The sequence below is a fragment of the Panicum virgatum genome, chromosome 6N (assembly GCF_016808335.1).
Source record: "Panicum virgatum strain AP13 chromosome 6N, P.virgatum_v5, whole genome shotgun sequence".
In the NCBI taxonomy this organism is placed as follows: Eukaryota; Viridiplantae; Streptophyta; class Magnoliopsida; order Poales; family Poaceae; genus Panicum; species Panicum virgatum.
Window position 1 is genome coordinate 3,381,795 of NC_053150.1, and position 15,146 is coordinate 3,396,940.

The following is a 15,146-nucleotide window of genomic DNA, read 5'->3' on the forward strand; positions in this document are numbered from 1 at the left end:
GAGATCGGTCTGACCGGCCAGCCTGCTGAAAACAGCGAGTCGGCCGCCACTTCTAATTCCAGAGGGAAGGCCGAGGTTGCTGATTGGAGGGTGCCTATTGTGACATATTTAAAGGACCCTGGTCATGGTGCAGAGAGGAATATTCGGCGTTTGGCATTTAAATACGTTTTGATCGACGATGAGCTTTATCGTCGAACCGCCGAAGATATACTTCTCAAGTGCTTAGATTCTGATCAGGCACATGTTGCTATGGGAGAAGTTCATGAAGGCATCTGTGGTACACATCAATCAACTCCTAAAATAAAATGGTTGCTTAGGAGAGCCGATTTCTATTGGCCAACTATAATGGCGGATTGTTTTAGATATTATAAAGGGTGTGAGGAATGTCAGCGATTTGGTAATGTTCAGTTGGTACCTGCTGCATTGTTATATCTTATTATCAAGCCATGGCCGTTCAGAGGTTGGGGATTGGATTTCATTGGTCAGATTAATCTCCCTTCTTCAAAGGGACATCGCTTCATGTTGGTTGCTACGGATTACTTCACTAAGTGGACCGAAACAGTTCTTTTAAAGAATATGACACACCGGGAGGTAATTGAGTTTATTACAGAGCATATTATTCATAGATTCGGTATTCCTCAAACTTTGGCAACGGATCAAGGTTCATCTTTCATTTCAAAGGAGGTACGTGACTTTGCCGAATCTTATAAGACTAAGATACTCAATTCATCTCTATACTATGCTCAGGCCGAGTCTAGTAACAAGATCTTGATAAAGCTCATCAAGAAAAAGATAGAAGAGAATCCCAGGAGGTGGCATGAGATTCTATCTGAAGCATTATGGGCCCATCGTATATCTAGACATGATGCTATTAAGGTTACTTCTTTTGAGCTTGTATATGGTCAAGAGGGCGTTTTGCCCGTTGAGGTGAATTTGGACGCTTATAGATTGGCTAAACAAAATGACCTTACTGCTGTTGATTACTACGACTTGATGATGGACAATATTGATGAAGTAAGCGACAAGCGATTGCAAGCTTTGAAGGAAATTGAGAAGGACAAGCTTCGGGTGGCTAGAGCTTACAACAAGAAGGTAAGAGCAAAATCTTTTCAGGTTGGTGAGCTGGTTTGGAAGACAATATTGCCTCTTGGGACAAAGAGCAATAAGTTTGGCAAGTGGTCGCCAAGTTGGGAAGGACCGTACAAGATTGTCAAGGTTATCTTTGGAAATTCTTATATGGTGGAGACGATGCAAGGAGAGCGTCTTCCGAGAGCTCTTAATGGAAGATACTTGAAGAAATACTACCCCAGTGTGTGTCAAGATGCTTGAAGATGAAGATGGCCGGTATAGAGTATCGCCCTTAGCATTATTTTTGGCCTTGTATTTTCTATGTAAATCCATGTATCTAGGCTAGTTTCTGGTACTTGCATTTTGGCTTGCAAAGCTCACCAAAAAAGCAGGGGGACATATGTTGGCAGCTGAAATTGGCAAACACCGAGGCCGACCGGTCAGACCGGTTTGGGCCTGTACAGTCCGAGTAGAGTTAGGTTTGTATTTTAGAATCCGTTTGTAACTCAATTTGGAAGGGGTACGTCTTCCCCGGCCTATAAATATAAAAGCCATGGCCGATTGAGGTCCTTCTACCCAATCGAATCAATCAATTTATAATGTTCCTATTTTTCTCCAAATCCTAGCTTTTCCAAACTCGTTCTGTTCTTTCCTCGTCTCGATGGCGTTCAAGGGCATCTTGGGTGGCCTGCCGACCTCAAGACAACCCTAGATCTTCGAGCTCCAACGGGGTCCCTCCCGAGCTTGAGGTTCTAGGTTTCGCGACGTTCTCTGCGTCCAATCAGTCTGACCGGTCGGTGTGATCGGTCTGATCAGTCATCAGTCTTCGTCGTTAGTGATCTGATCGTTGTGATCTGCGTGTTCTAGCACTTGTGTGTTGACCAGAACTGCGTCAACACCTCCAGCATGCTGACATGGCCATCTTTCATTGAGACAGACGAATCCCATCATGTAAGAAGGAGATGAGGCCGCTCGAACACGGGTGGGCTGCCTCGAGATAGATGAATCTATTCGCCACACAGAGGCCCCACCACTTTGAGTAGAAAGAGAAGGTGAATATTAAATGTACACTTTACAGTGTGCGGAGTCGGACAGATGGTGAGGAACACATAATCTTCTATCTCTTCACAAACATACACTATATCTTGTCACATCAGAATACAGAAAAAAACTTGCTAGTTAGATCCTGAAAAACTAGTACCCAGCTAACCCGTCTCTCTCTATTTCGGGTGTGTTAACTAGATTGGGAGCGAATGCTGATAAAAATCTAAACATCCGACCCCTTTTTAATCCGACTCTTAGATTATCTAGATTAAATTTTGAGACACTTTTATCACCTCTTGATGTACTTCTATGGAAAAAATCCCTAAACATAATAGCATATATGTCCTAGATCATGCCAGACTCACTGCTTTCTCAAACTATCATGTGAATCTCTTTCTTTTGCCAAAGAACATGGCATGCTATCGTGTTTTGACGGCACTTTGGGATGAAAAAGGACCAGTGTCTTGGCTGGAATGCATAGCCAATTTGAACTCTGAACTGGAACGGACATGCGTAACAGTGAAGCACTCAAGCCTGCCACGCTCTGGATCCACCGCTCACCGGGCCCTGTTGCCTACTTGGAGCAGGAGGCAGCTGGGCGCCGGCCATGTTGACGACGTGGTTCGAGCTGGCGACGGACGCTTTGCGCCTTTGCCCAGAGCTGTCGACCGGCGGCCACTCGCCACCGAGCATGACCATCGCCGCCGCGCTGCCAGGCGACTGAGGACGACGACCCCAAGTCCCTGCCTGTGCGTATCTCGCCTGATCTGGACCGTGCGTGCTCGATCCAGTGGCTTGCAGGGACATACCGTCCACCCCCAGTCGGCGTTTCGTCTACCGTCCACCCCTTGCTTGTGGCCGCGCCACCGCTTTCGCGGTGTGCGTGTGCCGTGCCTCACCGGAGCGCCGCCACGCCGGCTTGCTAGTCTGGGATGACTTCTCATGTCCTAGGCGCGGTTTGATTTAGGCCCTGGTCGTGGCCTCGACGCTCGCCGGAGCGCCGCCGCGCCGGCCTGCTAGTCTGGGACGACTTGCAGCGCCCTTTCGCGCTTCGCCGCGACCGCGAGTGACGGGAGCCTCCGGGGTGGCGTACGTGGTCACCAGCAGCTCCCTTGCTCCCTGGGCGCCACGCGACGTCCTCGGCGCTGACCCAGTTCTTCTGGCGGGTTTCCACCAGCCTCGACGTCGACGCCGGGCATTAGTTCGTGCTCGATACCTGCAGGGTGCACGCGTCCATCAACACAGGGGCGTCGTCTCCGCTGACGCCATGCACACGGCCGGCAGCGGCATCCGCGGCACGTTGCTCGGGAAGAACGGCGCCGCCTGTTCGGCTGTTCGCCATGGTTGCGGCGGCATGCCCTCGAGGCCTCGACCCGTTCGGTCCAACTGAGAAGCTCAAGCTCGATCACCGCCGCCGCGCCGTCGTCGATGTCATCGTCGATCGTCGGATATTTGGCGTCGAGCCTGAGCGCCGCCGCCGCGCCGTTCAGCGGTCTCCCCGCGTGGCACCAAGGACAACGACCGAGTCCCTGGGCGTGCGAACCTTGCCCTCTATCTGGACCAGACGTACCCAATCCAACGGCTATCAGGGATCCTGGGGTGGACGGTATTTCATTTACCGTCCACCCCCGGTCGGCATCTCGTTTGCCGTCCACCCCCCGTCGTGGCCGCGACGTCGCCTCCGCGGCATGCCATGGCTCGCTGGAGAGCCGTCGCGCCCGTCAGCCAGTCTGGGACCACTTCCAGCATCCTTTCGCTCTTCGCCGCGACCGCGAGCGACGAGAGCCTCCACTCCAGGCTCCACGGGGTGGCGTGGCCGGCGTGGCCACCGCCCACCAGCAGCCGCCTGCTCGCCGGGCGCGACACGACGTCGTGACGATGACCCAGTTCTTCTGGCGGGTCTGCACCGTCAATCCTTGCAGTGCAGGCATCCGGACTTGGAGCAGGAGGCAGCTGGGCGCCACGCCGGCGAAGTTGGCGGACGTGGCTCGACTTTCGAGCTGGCGACCGCATGCATCTGCGGTCTACCGAAGCTGGCCGGCCGGCCGGCCATCTCCTTGCCCGGGCCAACGGGCGCTTTGCCCAGCGCTAATCGGGCGACGTCTCGGGCGCTGTCGGCCGGCGGACACTCGCCGCCGCGTGGTCACCCAGCTCCGGCGCGCTGCCAGCCAGACGACTAAGGATGAAGACCCAAAGTCCCTGGCTGTGCGAATTTCACCCGATCTGGACCGTGCGTGCTCGATCCAACGGCTAGCAGGGACCTAAGGGTGGACGGTATTTCAAATACCGTCCACCCCCGGTTGGCGTTTCGTCTACCGTCCACCCTTGCTCGTGGCCGCGACGCCGCTGTCGCGGTGTGCCGTCGCTCGCCGGAGCGCCGCCGCGCCGGCCTGCCAGTCTGGGACGACCTACCATATCCTGTAGGCTGTCGCACTTCGCCGCTACCGCGAGCGACGAGAGGTTCCGGGGTTGCCGGGGGCGTGGTCACCACGAGCTTCCTTCTCGCCGGGCGTGAAATGTCATGACCTGGCTCTTCTGGAGGGTCTTCACTCCGCCGCGGAGGATTAGATCGTGCGCAATACCCGTGGAATGCGCGCGTCCGGGCACAGGAGCCTCCCACACAAGCACACCAATTTCCTCAGGCTAAAAAACAATTACTGGTGGGGTAAAAGCTCAGCAAGGTGCTCTGCACCTGCAATATACCATGCCCGAACTTAATGTTCGATCTTCGCTAGAAGTTAGCTGGTTCATATAGCTAGTAAAGTTTATCATTCAAATCTTCGATACTCTTTATTTGTTCATAGTGCTTCCCCGAGGAAAATTACGATACCCTAGAATATCAATTGACCGAGGATCCGTCGAGGAAGGTAAAGTGCTACAACGGTGATTCTGTGCACTTGCGGAATATCAATTCTATTGGGCATAAGAAACATCAACAGCTCGAAGCCATTTTCACCCGTATATGAGCCATTTCCTCCTGTTTGAATATGATTCCATATGTAGGTGATATTAATAGTCACTTATTTATAGTCACTTCCTTAAAATTTGATTTTTTTTTGAGGCGGGCATTGTAGACTGTTATAGCACACATTTTTTTGGTTGTTTTCACCCCAAGCCATTTTCACCCGTTAACGAGTCATTTCCTTCCGTTATAACATGATTCCATATGTAGTGATATTTATAGTCATTTGTACATAACTTGGACTTTTTTGTGATGGCCATGGCTGGTCTGTTTTAGTCCTCTTGTGATCTGTAGCACATATTTTTTTTGCTAGTTTTTTCCCCGAGCTGTTTTCACCCGTTAACCAGCTATTTGCTCCAATTTGAATATGATTCCATGAGGGTAATATTTGTAGCTATTTGTCTAAAATTTGGATATTTTTGTGGCGGCGGGCACCCTTTATATAAGATTAATCAACATGACCCATGTATAGAAACTAATTAGCAAACAAAGCAAAGCATACTGCTAGAAAACTCGACATTAGTACCGGGTGGGAACCCCTGTTTAGCATCAGGCACCGGACTGGTACTGGTCGTCTGGTACTAAATGAGACGTTATTTGGTACCCTGTAAGGAAAATGGCCCCATTAGGCCATTGTTTTGTGATTTTGGTGATTGAGTAACAACGCAATCAATGAGACTAATGAGTTTGTCAAGTGAACATTAATAGATCCCAGGGATAAAGCAAAAAGGCCAAGCAAATCAAAACATAAAGAAAGAACTCAAAGAAAGGTCGAAATGGACGAGTTCTGCAGTTTACAGTGGCACCGGATGATCCGAAGCATAGGCACCGGTCTATCCGGTGCCAACCGGATAAACCGACACGTAGTCGTGGGTGCAATTTGCTGCACTGAAGTGGGAAGAGCCAAGTGGCACCGGATGATCCGACGATGCCAAGATGGAGCTTCGGAGCAATCACCGGAGGATGTACCAGAGAGCATGTTAAGCGCGTAGGCAATGTCTTCAACACCGGATGATCCGACGAGCACCGGAGCATTGCGTTGGAGCAATGACGTCAGCAGTCAGCTAAAGATGCCTTCAGTACCGGATGATCCAACGCGCACCGGATGAACCGACGGCACCCCATCGGTTTATCCGGTGCCTCCTACGTCACGTGTCAGAAGACTCAACGGCTACCTCAGGGCATAGTGTGACCGGATGAATCGGTGCCCTACCATCGGTCTATCCGACGCTACGCAAAAAAGTTGGGTAATGGCTCCCAACGGCTCTCTCCACTTGGTGGCCTATATATATGTCATCCCCCGGCCATTTGAAGTTTGCTGGAGTTGCTACAAGCCTCATACACACCCAGGAAACCCTCCAAGTCTACCCAAGTGCATATTGATCAAATCCTTAGGTTTAGCACTAGCTTTGAGAGTGTAAGTGCTAGATTAGCTCTTGAGTGAGTGATCAAGCAAGGTGCTGTGCCTTGTGGCTGGTTTTTGAGTGAACCAACAAGAAGATCTTGGTGCGCCGGCCCCTTGGAGCATTAGTGGCTCGCCGGCACGTCATCGACCCTCCGACTTGGTGTGGAGCGGCGGCGACAACCTTGTACGGGGGACGTGGAGACCCTCTTCCTTTGTGGACAAGCTCCTTAGTGGAAATCGGGATCAAGGTAACCGTGGTTGAGTCCGCGGAAGAGACTTGATTACCGAGAAGCAATACTCTTAGTGAGTGCTTCAATAACGTAGATGTAGGTGTGTCTTTGTGGCTAACCAAACCACGGGATAAACACCCGCGTCAAGAGTTTGCTTCCTCCTATCCCGTTCTTTACGTTTCCGCATTTCATACTAGCATTTCTTGTATGCCTTTACTTTCGTAGAGTAGTTTCTTAATAGAAAAGGCTATAGGTTGCTAAACTTTTTTGGGATAGGGGTTTCACACTAGAAGAACCGTAGCTGCACATATAGATAACATGTTTTAGTTTAATATTGTGCAATTTAGTTGGAGCCATAGGTTAAGGTTTTAAGTTGCCTAATTCACCCCACCCCCTCTTAGGCTAGAGCACGATCTGATCACTTTCATACCCGTCAACACGCACGGCACTAAATGGTTTTGCACCCAAAAAATAAAGGAAAAAAATTGATGAACACTCGGGAGGCCCGCACACGCGCATCGTCGCAAGTTACAACGCGTAAATGCGCATGCGCGGGGGTGGAGGGAGACCGAAGAAGGAACAAATGGGCTAGAACCTTGGGTTCTTCTTATATAATTAATGGTCTTTTCATTCTAATACTCTATCCGAGAGTTCTCAGTATTTAGCAAAGCTGTTCCTATCTAACAGAAGGCTCCTGGATCAAATGACAAAGACATTGTTTGTGGAGAACACTACTACAGTAAACTTAACTGAGGTGGTCAAAATTGATTTTCTGAGGCGGTTATAGCAAACGTCTCAGTCCTATCGTCACTGTTAATCTAGCATTTACTGAGGTGGCCCGGCCACCATTAACAGAGGCGGGCCGCCCACCTCTCAGCACTTTTTTAAGTGCCTCGCTTAATCCCAAATTATAGTACACTACTAGAGAATTAGCTATTGCAAATGGGCTATCACCAAGTTGATGGCCGTAGCGGTCGTTGAAACCAGCGGTGATGTGCCTCATCACCGCCGGTTCGTCACACGAACCGTTGGTGATGGTGTCATAGGGCATCAGCGCCGGTTCGTAATACGAACCGGCGGTGATGAGGCACATCACCGCCGGTTCATGTTACGAACCGGCCGTGATAAGCCTGTAAAGTACAAAATCCCAACCCCTCATCCTCCCACCTCCCGGCTCGTGCTATGTTTGTGGCTATCAATCCATTGGATTCATACAATTTATCTTTGGATTAATCATGCATTTTGTGATGAATTGATCAAGGAGAGTCTCTTTTTCTTCACTTTTGGACCATTTCTCATGAACATTCATCACGAGGGCTACTCTTTTTTGGTTGTTTGAGTGAAAAATTTGTGATAGGTTAATTGTTAACAACCCCTCAAAGCACCCCCCCAATTTTAACCATGGATCAAGAGGATGATGAGAAAAATGAGGAAGAAGAATAAGAAAAAAAAGAGGGGAAGAAGAAGAGGAGGAAGATGAGCCCCCCTCCCCCCAAATCCAAATTCTAGATTCGCCACTGGATAGAGACTCATTAAATTTTGAGGGTTGAACTTCACATATTTGATTCAAGGTACGAACTAGCTCACACAAGGTCATAGACCCTAACACACTTGACAAGTTGCATGCAAGCAGACCTGATTCACACAATTAATTGGCTTGGGATGCATTTTCCACCAACATCCTTTGATATATCAGTGCATTTTCCACTTGAACCTAATATCAACCTACCTGTGTTTGAAGAGTGCAAAGAACTATCTTACGTGCGACTACGATGCCATTGAAGCTATCTTTTCTATATTTATATGCCATTTAAATTATGTAATATTTAGAGTGATATGAAGTATTTTTATTAATTATATGCCTCCACTTCGACTTATTGATTGCATGTGCTAGTAGAACTATTTATATATATACATAACTCCACTAAAGTACTATTTTTGTATTTACTTAGATCCATTGGATGGACACTTATCTAATTGCATCGGTGTATAATTATATTTATCCATTAAAGTATTATTAGATAGATTTTATATTAATTATATCAATATCTAATTGTAGCGTAAAACTATATCACTGTTTATTTAAAAAAATCTACATCATCACAAAATCAATTGCACCCGGCGGTAAAGATCCCCTATCACCGCTGGGTGTGGGCTGGGCCCGGCGGTGAAGAGCCTCGTCACCGCCGGGTCGGAGCTGGACCCGACGGTGAAGCCTCGTTCCCCACAAAATAAGCCCGCGCACACCCTGCTGCCTCCCAAAATTCTGTTCGTCCCGCCAGCGCCTCCAAGGAGGTCCCGCTCCGGCCGCCGGCCCTGCTTGCGGCGGCCACCGTCCCGTGCAGAGGTGTCGCCCCCGCCCCGAGCACCTGACGCACCGCCATCCCTGAGCTCCCGCGCCGACCCCTGCCGCACGCGCCGCCGTCCCCGAGTCCCGGCGCCTCCCTCGACGCCAGCGCCGCCCCCGCGAGGCTCTGCCGTGCCGCCGTTGCGAGGAGCTGTCCTGCCGCCGTGGCGAGGAGGTCCGGCCTCCTACTCGCTCCTCCGCTCCTTGACGTGCCTGCATCTATCAAGGTAATTCTTAGGTACCCCCCCCCACCCCCACAATCTCGTTGGCCTGGACATCGACTTGTGCTAGGGTCCTTTAATTGAGCTAGGATTGCACCAGCTTTCTTAAATTAAATTGGTTCAGGATCAAGAGACGGTTCCCTAATTCATCAGTTTTGGCTATTTCGGTGCTCTTCCTATACATATAATTTTTACTGAAGAAATAGAATGAGGACCACTGAAATAGTTTGTGTATAAATTGTTTATGCATAATCCATTCGGTCCTTGACTCGTGGTCGTCGCCCCGGCCATAGATGTAGCTCCTGTGTTATCTCCCAATAACCTTGAATAGAGCTTCGGCAGCAGCTCTTGCAATCCTTTTCTCATGTGCAGATTCCTGACGAGAAAGAGTATACATGTATAGTCTTTTTGTGCAGATAATAAATGCACAGGGAGCCACTGCTATCCAAAGAGTCCGCCGCACTGCTCCCTCTGCTACCTTCCCTCCCCTATCCAACTCTCACAAGTCACAACAGCTGCTGTTTCTCTGAGTTAGTACATGCACTGGGAAAATCAGTGGCGGTGAATGACTTGCTACCTGCTACTGCTGCTTATGATTCTCAATTATGTATGAATTGTTACAGTCAAGAACTTAATGTTGAGTCATGAGCAGTTACTTCAAGTTATCTGCATGGAGCTCTTGTGGTACCGTTTTGCTTTACAGGCATCTCTGAATTGTTGAGGGCCTGAGAAGATAGGCTGTTTCTCCATGCATGATCTGGTCGCTAGCTCGAGGATGTTGGTGGATAAGTGTGTTATAGGAGACACTGCAAGAAAATGCAATTCTTTTGTTTTTCTTGACTTGCATACACCCAGTCCTCCAGTAATGAGCACCTTAAGCCTTCATCTCCTAATTGTAATATGATGACTAAATGGTTTGGTTGAGCAAAGCTATCCGTGCCTCCAAATGTATTAAATGGACTCTTTGGAACCCCATAAATGTTTAGGAAAGAGTTCGTGCTTCCAGGCCAACATGTGTTAATCTAGTTTGTTACTGTGATAGTGATGCTGCTTCCAGGCCAAATGTATCAAACAGTTTGCTGCTGCTGAAATGATAGTGATGCTGATTTTACTTCTTCCCTGTGAGATCTGTTTGTTACTGTTTGTTAGAAGAGATCACTGTTTCATGAGACTAAGAAACCACACAAATTGATAGTATGTGCAAGTTTGTCCAAAACTGATGGATGGGAACCTGCCACAAATGCATGGGACAGGGAGGGCAGCAAGGCCAACAGCAGCTCTGAAATATCACAGTATTAGGTTTAGACACGAAGCACAATATTAACTTCTCTGTTTCTGTGGTACTAATTAGAACAGAAATACATTATGGACAATTTTTTGGAACCCTGTGTTGCCTTCTTTTTTTTTGTTCGTGGGGTGTCGTTGCTTTTTTTTTTGGGATGAACATGTTGACTTGGTGCTGTGCCTGCCATTATGTTGATCTTTGAAAGGATATTATGATATGTTTTTAACAGAAACTTGGTAATGTTTTTGGTGAGGTCAACACAATCACGCTCGTATTATTTCTACTTATCCTTTCTATGATTTGCCATACAAAAATGGAATTTGAGCAAACCAAGCTTCTTTACTCATATGCATGCATAATAGGGCGATTTTCATTATTCAAGTCTTATTGTGGGAAACAAAGCAGAGATTAATGCGGAGAAGGATGGAGGGGCTTGTGGTAATGGTGAGGGTGGAGAAGGGGATGGAAGCCCTTCTGCATACTTAAACCTCAATGGCAATGATGAGGTAATTTATTATCGCATATATGTGAGCTCTTCTAATTGGATCAATTGTAGGAAATAACTGTTTAATATATATGCAGGTGGCAGCTCAGAATGAGGAAGAGACCAAGGTGTTAGTTGCCTGTAGGCCCAAACATGGTCGGAACAAGATGCCCAAGGGTCGATCTCTTATTACCAAGCTCGATGAATTAGGTTGCTCCTGTCAAGGTGATGGAGCTAAGTACACATAATCTAGGTGTAATGCATAGACCGTATCGTTCTCATCAAAGATTACAATATATTTGGTGTATGGACTTCGTTCTTATCAAACATTACAATATATTTGATGTGTGGACTCTTGGTTTTAATCTCGATGTATTGACTCTTCGTTTTAATTTTGATGTATGGACTCTTTTGTTTAATCATGATGTATGGACTTCGTTTAATCTTGATGTACAAGCTGTTTAGTTGAATTCTACTGCTTTAATTATATATGCTGTAAAGGTGGTGCAATATTAATATATAAATATTTTTTTGATGGAAAAAAGGTCTTCACCGCCGGTTCAAGAAACAAACCGGCGGTGATGAGCACCCATCACCAACGGTTGATGGACTCATCACCAACGGTTTTTGAATCGGTGGTGATGTGTCTCCCATCACCACCGGTTCCAGAACCGGCGGTGATGGCCTCTCCCATCACCATCGACTTAAATCCAACGCCCCCCAAACCAGCGGTGATGGGGGGTGCTGGAGTAGTGGTAGTGAAAAGAGGTGACTTTTCCCGGATGAAATGAAACATTTGATTTGTTTAACAGAAGAAAGATTTCCCACTCCTTAGTCGTAAAGATATGTGGCAATGAAAAAGGGAGAGAATTAAGTGGAACAGGATTGGCCGGGCTAGAGTCTTGGAAACACTAGTTGATTCCTATTTTGGACCCTAGCTCCATGGAAAATATGCTACTGCAGAAACATGGAAGAATTGCAATCTTAGATCAAAGCACTATGTATGAGATGATATGAACAGCCTAAATAAGAATTCTTGAGCGTCGAACAACCTGAGTACTAACTACATCGAACAATTTGCATTAATGAAACTATGTAAATCCACCGGATAATAAAAAATACGTATGTCTGATGAAACGGTTGTTGCTATCTGCTTGCATAAGGAATCCTTGGTTTAATTGAATAAGTAAAGAAAGTTGGTCATTTCTCTTCGTCTCAGATGGATCTCTCGATTGGGAGATCGAGGATTCGAACCCATGATCTCCGGCCTCGTGCGTTACTTCCCTACCATCTCACCTACACATCATATGTGACTAAAGGAGAGATACATTCCTTTTGAAGTAACCCATGGAGGACTATTTAGTACCGGACCAAAACACCAGCCGGTACTAATGCCACCTTTTAGTACCGGTCGGTGTAATTGGCCGGTACTAAATGGCCGCGTCATTTTAGTACCGGGCTAAAACACCAACCGTGGTACTAAAAGTGGCCCGGTACTAAAATGGCTCTGGCAGTTTTCAAATTTGGACCCGGTACTAAAATGGCTTCGTGCCAACTTTAGTACCGGACTAAATTATGATCGGTACTAAGGTGCAGGGACGAATGATTGTTTTTCTTGTAGTGGCGTAACCCAGGTTGATTCCGGGTGCGGCGACGCCTAGCAGGCGCAAGCCATTCCTGTTGGCTTGATCGTCATGCGACGAAGCTTGGTTGTTTGTTTAGTGAGTAGTCATTTTATGTGTTGTGTACCTAAGCCCGTGCTTTTTTCATGTAATCTAACCGAAGGTGGGCCAGCGCTCGAAGCTGTGACGCAGAGTGTAACTCGGAGTGCAGCTCTTCTGCGTTTTCGACCAAAAAAAACATAACCCAGGTTGACAAGGTATTGGTGTACCAATGTTAGTCATCCTGAACATTGGATCCCATCAAAATTGACGCAGAATAAAATAATAAAGGTTGCACATAAAAGTAAGTTTTAACCAACAGTAATTAAAGGCATATGTCTTAGGGATACTTGCCATCAACAAACTCCTATTTTTCAACGTCGTCAGTTACGGAATCCTCAAACTGCGTAGCTTCTATGAATCACACAAGCATATACATGGAACAATACACCAAACATAACAGGAGCTTTGTTTTCATACCTGGGGCTCTTTTGCAAAAGTGCAGGCAACTAGCTAGGGATGACCGATATCTCTAGTGCTTGACCAGATCTGGGTCTTAGATCTCCAAATGAACAGCCAGCAGGGGTTGGGGTTTCAACGGCCGCCGGTGGCGACCATCAAAGGCGGCGGCATTGTGTTCTTGCAATGAGGCTTGCCAGCGTAGGGGCTAAACGGCGCTTGGAGCATCGGTTTTTTTGTACGAAGAGAACAAGGGGCAAGGCGAAGCTCACCATGGGGTCCTCATAAAAAATGAGCGGCTGAGTGGGTTGGCGACAACTAGTGGCGGTTCTGAACAAGAAGCGAGCTTCGGTGAGCAGTTGCTCGTGAAGAGAGAAAAGCGACAACTATTGCTATTTATTTTTATCCTAAGAGTGTTTTTTAGATGCGATATATCTTGATCGAACAATTCTAGTAGCACGCAGCAAGGAGAGTCTTTTTAGACGATGACTCGCTGCAGGGCAAATTAGAACTTGTTTGGTAAAGGAACCTGAGTAAACTTTCTTTTTTGAATGAAAGAACCTGAGTAAACTTCCTTTTTTGAATGACTCGGCTGTTTTCAAACCAAGACGCTTTTCTCAACTGTGAAATGTTAACCATTCTCAAGAAAGAAAACTATTATCATCGAATTTCCTGAGATCCATCTAACTATTAGCTACTACGAATTAGCTGAGGTCATGTTTGGGTCTCATGATAGACCAGCTAGTAGCCATACTAATTAACCACTCAGACAACACAGCTAATAACATGTACAGCTAATAGATCAAATATATCTTATCGACAAAGTCTGATTGTCAACCTGACTGCTTCCATCTCATGACATTGGGTATTTTCCTCTAGCCTAGTGGTTAGAGCACCTGAATAACACCCAAAGGTTCGGGTTCAAATTCTAACCGGAGCGAAGTTACGGGGCTACGGTTCAGGTGTTTTCTCGATACGTGATCGATGCTGTCTTCTACATTGGTCTCGTTTATTTTCTGGTCGTGAACTTAAGACACTATATTCTCCTCACAAACACAATCGAGGAAACACAACAAAGGATCTCACCTCCTTTGGTTATTATATATTTATATGTACTGGGGGCGCGGGACGATGTTCTGCTCCACCTTCTTGATGAGGTCGACGAAGAGTTTGGTCAGCTTCGCCTGGTCATCTGCCAGCGACCGCGGTGTGCCGTCGAGGCGCTCGGACTCCACGGCGATCTTGATCACGCAGCCGTCCGCGCCGGCGGGCTCTACCTTGAACTGGCACTACCGGATTTCCAAACTTTGCCGAGTGTCAGTTACACTCGGCAAAGGACAGGTTACACTCGGCAAAGTATTTGCCGAGTGTAACACTCGGCAAACGACACTCGGCAAAGAATCCCACGGCAATGCGGACTTTGCCGAGTGTCGTATCACGGGCACTCGGCAAAGGATTTGCCGAGTGCTCTGGCACTCGGCAAATAAGCCACGTGGCGCCACCCCTGGTCCGGCGCTTTGCCGAGTGTCTAACGGCAGACACTCGGCAAAGTTTGGAGTTTTGCCGAGTGTCCTAGTCCGACACTCGGCAAAGTCCCCGCGCCGGGGGTGCCGCCATGTAAAAAATTGACAACGTTTCGCACAAGTTGTCACGTACGGGCACTCGGCATATATGCCGTTTCCGGTAGCATGGAACTGTGCTGCAGCCACCTCACCGCCCTCCATCGCCACCTCGTCGAAGCTAATCACGCGCGTTGCATTGTCACGCGCCACCATCCGGCTCTTGAGAACCACCGGTGCTGCGCCGACGGCTGTATATATTACACAGAGAGATTACAGGCCGCGACACACGTCGTAATTAATAACGCGCCATGCTGCGCTAAGTTATTTCTCTCTTCGTTCCAAATTGCAAGTCGTTTTAGCAAATCGACATACATAATATTTACCATGCATCTAGATATAGTGTTTATCTAGATGCATA

At 47.7% G+C, this 15,146-nt stretch overlaps 1 long non-coding RNA gene across 1 annotated transcript; it reads left to right on the top strand.

Moving 5' to 3' along the window:
- The first annotated feature begins 8,906 nt into the window (after window positions 1–8,906).
- On the top strand, window positions 8,907–11,530 carry LOC120677590. Its single transcript, XR_005676369.1, has 3 exons — window positions 8,907–9,283; window positions 10,925–11,068; window positions 11,145–11,530. It is a non-coding gene; the product is annotated as an uncharacterized LOC120677590 (long non-coding RNA).
- Window positions 11,531–15,146: the final 3,616 nt, after the last annotated feature.